This window comes from Nerophis ophidion, linkage group LG10 (genome assembly GCF_033978795.1).
Source record: "Nerophis ophidion isolate RoL-2023_Sa linkage group LG10, RoL_Noph_v1.0, whole genome shotgun sequence".
In the NCBI taxonomy this organism is placed as follows: Eukaryota; Metazoa; Chordata; class Actinopteri; order Syngnathiformes; family Syngnathidae; genus Nerophis; species Nerophis ophidion.
This window is the reverse complement of record NC_084620.1, coordinates 11,737,551-11,749,464: the sequence shown is the minus strand read 5'-3', so window position 1 is coordinate 11,749,464 and position 11,914 is coordinate 11,737,551.

Sequence of the window (11,914 nt, the reverse complement as noted above, 5' to 3'; positions counted from 1 at the left end):
TTTTTAGTTTACTAAATTGCAATTTTAAATTTCCTGGGAGTTTCTTGTTGAAAACGTCGCGGAATGATGACGTGTACGCGTGACGTCACGGACTGTTAGGAAATATTAGCGCTGCGCACACACAGCTAAAAGTCGTCTGCTTTAACCGCATAATTACACAGTATTTTGGAGATCTGTGTTGCTGAATCTTTTGCAATTGGTTCAATTAATATTGGAGAAGTCAAAGTAGAAAGATGGAGTTGGGAAGCTTTAGCCTTTAGCCACACAAACACACGGTGATTCCTTGTTTAAAATTCCCGGAGGTGAAGCTTTACTATGGATCAGAGCGGTCAAGCGAACATGGATCCCGACCAAATGTCAACCAGCAGTTTTCGGTGGGAAAATTGTGGTAAAAAGTCGCCACTTACCGGAGATCAGCTGAGCTTGTGCCGTCCATACAGCTGCCTTCAACTTCCATCAGACAGTGGCCTCAAGACACCCGTGGACCCACCCTTCCGACTATCAGCTACTATTAAACTCACTAAAACACTAACGACACAATAGAAAGATAAGGGATTTCCCAGAATTATCCTAGTAAATGTGTCTAAAAACATCTGAATCCGTCCCAATGCAATCGCGTTTTTTTTTCAACTTGATTTTTTATTTTTTTTTTCTAGTCCGTCGCTATCACAAATTTTTCATCCTTGCTCAAATTAATGGGGAAATTTTCATTTTCTCTGTCCAAATAGCTCTTTTTGTTGGAGGCTCACATTAAAAACAATGTGAGGAGGCCTCAACAGATGACGTCATCGTCTGCGACTTCCAGTAAAGGTAGGGCTTTTCTGTTAGCGACCACAAGTTGCGAACTTTATCGTCGATGTTCTCTACTAAATCCTTTCAGCAAAAATATGGCAATATCGCGAAATGATCAAGTTTGACACATAGAATGGACCTGCAATCCCCGTTTAAATAAGAACATTTCATTCCAGTAGGCCTTTAAGGCTGGAAATGTGTGACTGTTAGCTCTCATATAGTCTGCAGTGAGTAGTAATCAATGATGAAGAAAACAAAAAACAAAAGTTGTGTTGCAATTTTTTTATTAATGTGTCGCGTATTCTTGAAATGATAAAAATACGTAAATATTTAATGTTATTATAAATGTGCCTGCTAGAATGGGGGGAGAGAGCTGTGCTCTTTTCATCCGACGCAAAAAGTGCATGCGCTGCTGAGGGACCGCAGGTGATATTGTCAGTTATCTGCAGACTCCATTAAAAAAGTATCTAAGATACGTAGCTTAGCTACAGGTAGCTTGTTACTGCCCATCCCTGGTGCGACTATCCAAGGTTGACACCTTGGATAGTTTTGATGAAAACGGTTTGCTTTCTTCTCGCTCTCTCCTCTTTGCCGCTGCACTTGGGTTACTCGGTTTCATCTTCATTAAATCCTCTCATAACCACGCCAACAGGTTTGTTTTAGTTGGCCTTGCGGAATAAGGTTTGTGTATGTGCAGTAATAACATGGAAGAGTCCATTGCGTGAGAAAGGAGTAGGGTTGCTGTCGATAACCATCATCATTGATTAAGGGCACGAATTAGGACAAAAAAATAAATCATTATTTAAATAGAAGAAAACTGTATTAATTGTTTTTTATGTGATGTTTTCGTTAGTCTGCTCCTGGCTGAAACTCAGTGTCACTCTGGCTGCGTCATTCATGCTGCGTCTATGATACTAAACCCAATTCATTGATATGCTAAGCTATCAAAACGAAAATAAAAAAAAATGTTGCTTTGTGTTATAATATAGGTAATATGTTATCAAAATTGCACTTGATCTACACCAGACAACAAGTTTATTTCAAGATTAGATAAGCTTTCTTCATGAACGCGGCACGCCAACAGACCTTGACATGTAATAAGGCTGCCTTCATTGATGTGTTGTTACGTTCCAAACCCAGTTTGAGGTGGCGCCGTAGCCCCGTGATTCAAGCCATATAACAACCTGCTCAGTGGCTTTTGGTTAGAGTGTCCGCCCTGAGACTGCAAGGTCGTGAGTTCAAACCCCGGCAGAGTCATACCAAAGACTATAAAAATGGGACCTATTACCTCCCTGTTTGGCACTCAGCATCAAGGGTTGGAATTGGGGGTTAAATCACCAAGAAATTAATCTCGAGCGCGGCCACTGCTGCTGCTCATCGCTCCCCTCACCTCCCAGGGGGTGAACATGGGAATGGGTCAAATGCAGCGGATAATTTCACCACACTTAGTGTGTGTGACTATTGCTGGGACTTTAACAATATAAAAATAGCCATTTTAAATTTTGAAATCTGTGATGCATTAAGACAGTAGGAGGGAATATGGTAATTATTGATACTAATTGATGGTGTTAGATTACAATAGTGCTTGTCAATTATTTTCTGTTATGCACCACAGAGGACGAAGAAAACCTTTTGCAGCAACTATAAAGTATCATTTGTCTAGAAAATAGTTATAAGTACACCTTTGCATAACATTGGATCTTTATTAACATTAAAGAAAACAAAAAAGATGTAAGAAATGCAGATCAACTTACAACAAAAAATAACTTTATTAACATTGTTTCTTGTCTGAAATTTTAAAAAAATCCCTGTTTAAACACTAAGCATTTTTAGATTGACTCAGTCCATTTGATATTGAAAAATTAAGCTGAATAAACTCAATAAATAATCAATTCAAATTGATCAGCAACATCAACTGAGGAGCACAATATATAGAACACTATCACCTACAAAAGAAATTAACAAAACAATTTTTGCTTACTTTTGTTTTATAAATACAAATGAGGAAGTCAAGATGAACGGGTACAGCGAGCACATTTTGTAGTGCACAGCTTTTCAAAAAATTATACTGCATGATAGTTTTTTTTTTGTTTTTTTAATCAAGCAATCCAAAAAAATAATACTCAATAAGACCATAATAATACAATTCCAAAACCAAACCCAGCCCAGCAACATTCAGAATAGCTATGAACAGAGCAATTGAGAGGACACAAAACATGACACAAAACAATCCAAAAGTAGTCAAAAATTAATAATGTCAACAACAGTATCAATATTAATAAGATTTCCAATATAGCAGTGATTAGAAATCCCTGATTTACAATATCAGCACAGCCATTTATAAAAAATAATTTATTGTACGGTGGAAGAGGGGTTAGTGCGTCTGCCTCACAATACGAAGTTCCTGCAGTCCTGGGTTCAAATCCAGGCTCGGGATCTTCCTGTGTGGAGTTTGCATGTTCTCCCCGTGAATGCGTGGGTTCCCTCCAGGTACTCCGGCTTCCTCCCACTTCCAAAGACATGCACCTGGGGATAGGTTGATTGGCAACACTAAATTGGCCCTAGTGTTTGAATGTGAGTGTGAATGTTGTCTGTCTATCTGTGTTGGCCCTGTGATGAGCTGGCGACTTGTCCAGGGTGTACCCCGCCTTCCGCCCGATTGTAGCTGAGATAGGCGCCAGCGCCCCCCGCGACCCCAAAAGGGAATAAGCGGTAGAAAATGGATGGATGGATAAATTGGCCCTAGTGTGTGAATGTGAGTGTGAATGTTGTCTATCTGTGTTGGCCCTGTGATGAGGTGGTGACTTGTCCAGGGTGTAAGTGCCTTCCGCCCGAATGCAGGTGGGATAGGTTCCAGCACCACCCGCGACCCCGTAATGGACAAGGGGTAGAAAATGGATGGATGGAAAATAAAAACATTTCAAAAATGAACAATAGTATCACAGTGGCTTACACTTGCGTCACATCTCATAAGCTTGACAACACATTGTGTCCAATATTTTCCTGCATGATACTGATAAAGCATCACACAGGCCTCCCGGCCCACTATATGAGAAGGACTGGATTGGAGGATGCTGTTCACGTTTATGATTTGCATTGCTTTAGTTTGGAGTTCCATCATCATCAAAAGGAGAAAGTCACAGAGACGTGATAAGATGCAGCCTTGTTAATATTCCTTTGACACAGTGCATTGTTGCAGTCGATGAGGTTCAAGAAAGCCACTTCATCAGCATTTACAAATGCACTGATTCTACCACCGCTGCAGTGGGTGTGTTTTGTTCTGTTAAAAAAAAGGTTATCTGGCAAAGTTTAGCCAAAGTCTTTTGGACGTGTCGGCACAAATTGTTGCCCCCGCCTGGCATATCAATGTCACCTTGTTGCTTACGTCGTCCATGTTCCACACAAGCTGTCAAACGAAGAAGGCCCTCACGGGTTTCTGGATTAGACTCCCACCCTTACATTCTGTGCTTGTCTCAAACCGACAATTGATTGATTGATACTTTTATTAGTAGTTTGCACAGTACAGTACATATTCCGTACAATTGACCACTAAATGGTAACACCCGAATAAGTTTTTCAACTTGTTTAAGTCGGGGTCCACGTTAATCAATTCATGGTAAGTGGGTATGGACAAGTGGGTCAGTTTGAGAGTTCTCGCTGGATGAATCAGTGAGAGAAGTGTCTCTCTCCACCCTGCACATAACTCTTGAATCCGCTAAGAAGCCATCCATTTCTTGACGGTTTGGTTTTGTGTGCCTGCTTGTTTGCTTTCAAAAGGAAATTCATCTCTGGTTCATGTCATCATTTAACAAAGAACTGGTGCATGGCGCCTCCTACAGTTAAAACTGAGCAAAACACTACACTTTTCTCTCTGGCACTCACCGAGGGTGGACGCTCTCCTTTTCTCTCCCTTATCTCTCCTGCTTGCTTCTTTGTTTTGTCTTGTCTTAACTTTCTTGTTGCCTCTTTTTGCACTGCTCTCCAAATCTAAACATTGGAACTATTTAACTGGCGTCAACAAAATTGACAAGATCTTGGGTTTGGGGGAACCTGACAAAGCGGTTGTTGCTGGACACACGACGGACTCTTGGGAGAAGAAGGAGGGCCGCGTGCCTGGCGACCCTTTTCTGTCGAGGACGTGAAGATATCCACCTTTTCGGAATTATGACAACAGGACATCTGCTGATTGGAGTAAGCTTTGCTCTGGTTTGTCGACAAATTGTAAGTTGCTGGCAGTCTTCAAAGTACCCCAAAGCTGCCACAAATGATTGGAGGATGCGGGAAGAACTGTGGATTACATCGGACTGTCTACCCCGCAGTTTTTGAGGACCAGTCATAGACAATTTTAGAGTGAAAATAACATTTTTTTTTCACTCGCATACAAATCATTTTAACTTGGATTTTTTCCCTGGCTTCGAGACTCTCCCGAAGAGCACTGCCTTTAAGACACAACAAACTCCCTTTTTTGTCTCTCATGGACACACACCTGTTGTTGTGAATTTTGGACTAGCGACGGCAAATACATCAAGGCTGCGGAACAGAGACACACTATGGGCTTATACACACACACATCCACCAAAAAAATATACGCCACACATACACCCTCCTGTCCCCCAATCTAACGCGCTCGATGCAATCCCGTAGGGGTGATGAATGGATGGTCAGCGCCTGAGAGCTGCGGCCTACCACCATGACCTTGAACTACCTTCCCTCTGTTGCTAGATATCTCGAGATGTATGTTGTAATATGTATATGTGCTTTGCTATGGAGGTTTATTTCTCACTCCGAACTGGGCCCCCTTAGGAGCCCAGTCTGGATTGTATTTTTTTACTCATCCTTCCCCAGCGTTTACCTTTTTCCCATCTTTTACGGGACGCCTTATGGCGACCCATCAGCGCTCTTGTTCTGTAACCCTGTACACTGTTTGTTTGTCTAATCTTGAACAGGTTTGTGCTGAAAACAAAGTTTCGTTGTACTTGTTGCAATGACAATAAAGACCTACCTACCTACCTTGATGGTGGTATCCCTTCCCATTGATTGATTGATTGAAACTTGTATTAGTAGATTGCACAGTTCAGTACATATTCCGTACAATTGACCACTAAATGGTAACACCCGAATAAGTTTTTCAACTTGTTTAAGTCAGGGTCCACATTTATCAATTCATGGTAAAGCAGGCACACAACATTGATACAACATTGATTATACATATCCTTTACAGGAGAACTGCGTTTTGGGGGGGAATTTAGCCTATCATTCACAATCCTTATGTAAGACAAGCGCACACATGCTTTTCCTTGTTTTATGGATTGCAACTAGTAAAAGTCCACTTACAATAGAGTCGCTCTATTCTGCTTATAAATCACTTAAACCTAATCAATTCACTTCCATTAAGGTTTTCTATATACGATGTAGGTATACATGTAATTTAGTAATGGGCTCATTCATAATAAAATGTAATATTTACGTATTTTGCTCATTTTAAGCATACTAATTTCAAATATATTCAAACGTTTGCTTTTTTTTTCGACAACATCAGTAAATATTAACCACTGCAGACTTCATGAAAGCCAACAAACATAATAAAAAATCACTTACTGGACCATGTCGGCTGTCACTGTAGTATGCCGACAGGATGTACATATATTCCCGTTTAGAGGAAGACTAACGAAGACCCAAGCGTCTTTTTGTGTCTTTCTCGCCATTTCCGGGTCTAAATTATATGCCATAGTGTACCAACTTTTCGGATTATGTCCTCATCCTTCTACTATCAAAGTCAGAGGCATTATTTATGATCTACAATTTCCTTTCTTTAGCTTCGAGGCGGGAAAGCAGCTCACCAGGCCAGGATGTCAAAATATCAGCACAAGCTAGTTCGCTCTCTGTGATCACAGCGCCGCTATAAATAGTTTGTCTGTGTTAGCGCTTATAATAACAATATCACTAATACTTGGTTAAAATTCAGGACACAAAATGGAGTGTTGTTGGCGCTTTTTAAATGGTTATTTGTTGGGTTTTATGGGCGGAATAGAGGACCTCCCATCGGCTCCAATATAAGCAGACTTATATTTACGTTGAGATGTAAGTTGAAATGCATTTAAAAAATATGTCTGTCTTCTTTTCTGTCATAATGATTGTGATTCCCCCAAAAAGTTGTGTTTTCCCTTTCTTTAACATTAACATCGAAACAACTTTGCAAAATAGTTGTATTTTGTAAACTGGGACAACGTTGTTGCCTAATGTTGGATCTACGTTGTTGGTTGGGAAAAGACCAAAATTCAATGATCAAATCAACGTCAGAACCTAAAAGTAAATAAAAGTTGTCAAAAAGCACGTTGTTTCAACATTAGGTTTGAGTTGCTCCACGCCAGGGCCTAATTCAACAAGATCTCAACTCAATGTTTTGTGCCTGCAACGTTTATTTTAAACCTTTTGCAAAAGGGCCACATATGGAAAAATTGAAGGATGTCGGGGTCATATTGGTTATACATTTTATACATTGAAAATCCGAAAGCCAATTTAATGTAAGGTTGGGCTTGGAAAAAACCTTTGCCCTTGACTTTTTGGTCCAGACTGGCCCACTACATTCTCAGTCGAAAGAACAGATTTTTGGGGGGGGGTGTTCACTTTACATAGGGTTAGCAGGGGAAGAAGCGAGACATTGTAAAAAAAAAAGCAAAAACATATATATCAATGAATAAAATGGCTTCCAATTATTCCATTTTTGATTGGTCCACCGGGAACACTCCCGGTACTCCCCTACTGAGTGTACAGTAGGTCAATGCTTGCTGAGCCAGGGGTGTCAAACGTATGCCCCCTGATTTAATCCGGCCCGCAAGATGAGTTTGCTAAGTATAAAAGTGAGCTGCAGTTTTTTATGAAAGAAACTGTTGTTCTAAATGTGTCCACTGGATGTGGCAATAGCATTTCTATTGTAACACACGTCACACTGTTTAAGATGACGTGTTATCTGACTTCAAGAGCCCTCCGGATTGGCTGCTGCAACTCCAATCAGCGAGGTGCAAGCAATCAGCTGCTCTGGTTGTGGCGGTCGGCAGACTAATGATGTAGTGACACACAATACCTTCTTTAATTGTAAATGATTTACTCAACGTATAAAATAACGAAACGGTAAGATGATAAGACTTAAGTCAATTTGACCGTCATCTTTGTAGTTAAAGTTCCGTGTAGTGTACGCAATTGGTTAATGGCATGATGTGCTCTCTGAACTCCATTGTAAAATTGTGTTTCTACATTTGTTGTTTGTTGTATTTTATTTTATGCTTAAAACTAGCATGTTCTCAATGGTAACATTTGTAGTTAGGTTACATGTAATCCAACTATTATGTGTCGTTTTTTGTTGTTGTTTTTTTAATTATATTATCATTTTAATATCATGAGAAATAAATGTGTTGTGGCAGTTCGAGGTAACACTTGATTGCTTTTCCAAACACATATTTAATGGTGAACTGCCAACATGAGAATGCTGACCAGGAAGTGCTTGAAGTTTAATTGCTTTGTAAAAACACTGAGACAAAGTCTAAGATTATTGTGTTCTTCACGGTGTTTTTGAAACTGCACCATATTTTTCCAGATAAATTTCAACTAACTTGTAGTGTTTTGCCAAAAGGATTATTTGTAACATGCACACTTTCAGAATGTGCTTGTTCTATTTCTGGCCAAAGTAAATAAAAATTGAAGTTGTTTTTATTTTTCAATTACTATGCCATGATTATATCAGTCCGGCCCGTGTGGGAATAGTTTGTCCTCCATGTGGCCGCTGAGCCAAAATAAGTTTGACACGCCTGTACTAAGATATCTTAACAAAATATCTCCATCATAGGCTTAGTGCCCATTCATCCATTTTCTACCGCTTGTCCCTTTCAAGGTTGCGGGGGGTGGTGGAGCCTATCTCAGCTGCATATAGCGTCGGGTAATATCTTAAAATAGAGCTCATAATTATCTGTATTAATTTTTATGTTTATATTTTTTGGGGTCAGAAATTGTAATCACGTATCAACTTAATTCTTACAGCCATCATCTTTTACCATTGTTTTGTTTTTTTTATATTATATAATAATTGTTATGTAAAGCAGTTTATAGCACTATTTGTAGGTTTCATCTTAACAGTTTAACATTAGACATGAAAAAAACCTCATCCATCCATCTATTTCCTACCGCTTGGCCCGTTTCTGGTCGCAGGGGGTTGCCGGAGCCCATCTCAGCTGCATTCGGGCAGAAGGCCTCGCACACTCTGGACAAGTCGCTCCCTCATTGCAGGAACATCAAAACCGTCATTTGAATTCACATTTGATTGCACTCATTTAATGACTGATACTGCAATAATCAATGTGTCCTTATGGTTACATGCATTTAATATGAAAAATTAGTAAGTTTTCATGTCGACCAGAGAACAGAATGCTTTTGAGTAGCTTAAACTAACAGTATGCTACCTAAAACCCTCCAACGCTTACTTTAAACAATTTGTGCTTTAAAAAAACACCTAATTTTTAACTATTAAAAACATGATTGGATCAATTTAAAAACTGAGTTTCCTTGTGCCCATAAAACATGTGTATTGGTATGATATGAAGTTATAAATAAATAAATAAATGGGTTGTACTTGTATTGCGCTTTTCTACCTTCAAGGTACTCAAAGCGCTTTGACACTACTTCCACATTTACCCATTCACTCACACATTCACACACTGATGGAGGGAGCTGCCATGCAAGGCGCCAACCAGCACCCATCAGGAGCAAGGGTGAAGTGTCTTGCTCAGGACACAACGGACGTGACGAGGTTGGTTCTAGGTGGGATTTGAACCAGTGACCCTCGGGTTGCGCACGGCCACTCTCCCACTGCGCCACGCCGTCCCTTAATGACAAATTTAACATATTACAAAAACCCACAACAGGGCTGTGGAATGCTTGTCTCTTACAGAGGACTTTAAGAATACATTGCTGGGTCTCAGGAGGGTAAGAACTTGACATTTTTGCATTTAGGGCTGGGCGCTATATTGATATACTTGATATATCGCGGGTTTGTCTCTACGCGATATAGAAAATGACTATATCGAGATATTCGAGTATATGTTCTCACGCATTTGCTTTTAACTGCGGGCATTACACTGCATGCGTTTCCCACTCTTTCTTGTCTCTCCTTCTCACAGAGACATTAAAAAAAAGTGCACCTTCTTACATACGTCACATGTGCAACATCACACGCTCCCGCTGAGCAGACAGGTAGCAACATGGTAACGTTAGCTGTGATGCTAACGGTGCGGTGCAGGTGGTAATACGAGAGAGAGAAGGTGCGAATCTGGTAACAAATGAAGGAAGAATTAATTCCCCAAAAAAACAGCACGGGGTCCATCGTCTGGCGGTGGTTTGGCTTCAAGCGGGAAGATGTCGAACAAGTATGCGGCAAAAGCGTTGCTCCAAAAAGTAGCACCACTGCTAATGTAGCATCTGTAGTGGAATTTCTGACTTTTATACCATATATTGTGTCGGTTGAAGCCCTAAAAGAAAATATGTGAAAAAGCTTTTAGAGGTGTACTCTTTTTTTTTTTTCTATTCAGAACCAAGGGGATCATATGTGGGGGAAAGTTCAGTTTGTGGTCGCTCTGACCAGTCTTAGAAATGTTATGACTGTTTGTTATGACTAAGAGATCCACGGTTGTTTTGGAACAAGCAGTTGCAAAACAAAAAGACCTTGACACATGAGGAAAACATATAAAAAGCCAGTGGACCAACTTTTGATATAATTCGCTTACTTTCGATCATCCACGTCTCTCCGGAAGGACGATGTCTGTTTGCATGGGCAATTTAATCCAACCTGTACTTTTTGATATTGGGTAAATAAAACTTTTGTACTAAAACCACTTTGTTTGCAGTTTAAGCTTCGGAATAATCCACCACATAGATTGATAGTACCACGCTAGACAATGAAGAGTGCTTGAAACTCTGCATGTCAACATCTCCGGTGCCACACCAACAAAATGCCGAAGCAACTATTTCCAGATCAACACAGTATGAAAAAATAGTCAACAAAAGAAGGAGATAGTGTCCGCAGGAACCTACCACATAGCAAAGGACATACACTATTTGATTTTATATTATGCAGCTCATTTTTATTTCACACTTATTGAAATATCGCGTGTGACATTGTGCACAAAAGTGCACGTTTTTTGTTTTAAACTATTGTAGTGTCGTTCTGTACAAAAAGGGCACTTTAATTTAGCATTGTTTTGATTAGTCATCTTAGTGACATCATGCGCAAAAGTGCACTATTAGCTTGTTTTGAAATTACATGAATGTTTGGGCTTCACGGTGGCAGAGGGGTTAGTGCATCTGCCTCACAATACGAAGGTCCTGCAGTCCTGGGTTCAAATCCAGGCTCGGGATCTTTCTGTGTGGAGTTTGCATGTCCTCCCCGTGAATGCGTGGGTTCCCTCCGGGTACTCCGGCTTCTTCCCACTTCCAAAGACATGCACCTGGGGATAGGTTGATTGGCAACACTAAATTGGCCCTAGTGTGTGAATGTGAGTGTGAATGTTGTCTGTCTATCTGTGTTGGCCCTGCGATGAGGTGGCGACTTGTCCAGGGTGTACCCCGCCTTCCGCCCGATTGTAGCTGAGATAGGCGCCAGCGCCCCCCGCGACCCCGAAAGGGAATAAGCGGTAGAAAATGGATGGATGGATGGATGAATGTTTGTGGCACTGCTTGATTACTGTTTAATAAATGCAGTTTTGGTAAATTTACTTATTTGTGATTTCCCTCTCTGCATGAAAGTTTAAAATAAGCATATATTAATGAAGTATGAAGAAGAATGTTTTAATGTAAACACATAGAATCATCTAACTGCTGTGATTACATGTATCAAGTGTTCATTCAAGGCTCAAGCAAAATATCAAGATATATATCGTATATCGTGACAAGGCCTAAAAATATTGAGATATTAATACAAGGCCATATTGCCCAGCCCTAGTTGCATTTCACTCCCACTGACATTAGTTTGATAAACACTGGCAACATTCACAGGTTTATTATTTGTTTTAAGTTGTCATTGGTCAGGATTCCTTTCAATTGCTTTTTTAAACGCTGAGACAATCGGTCAATAACG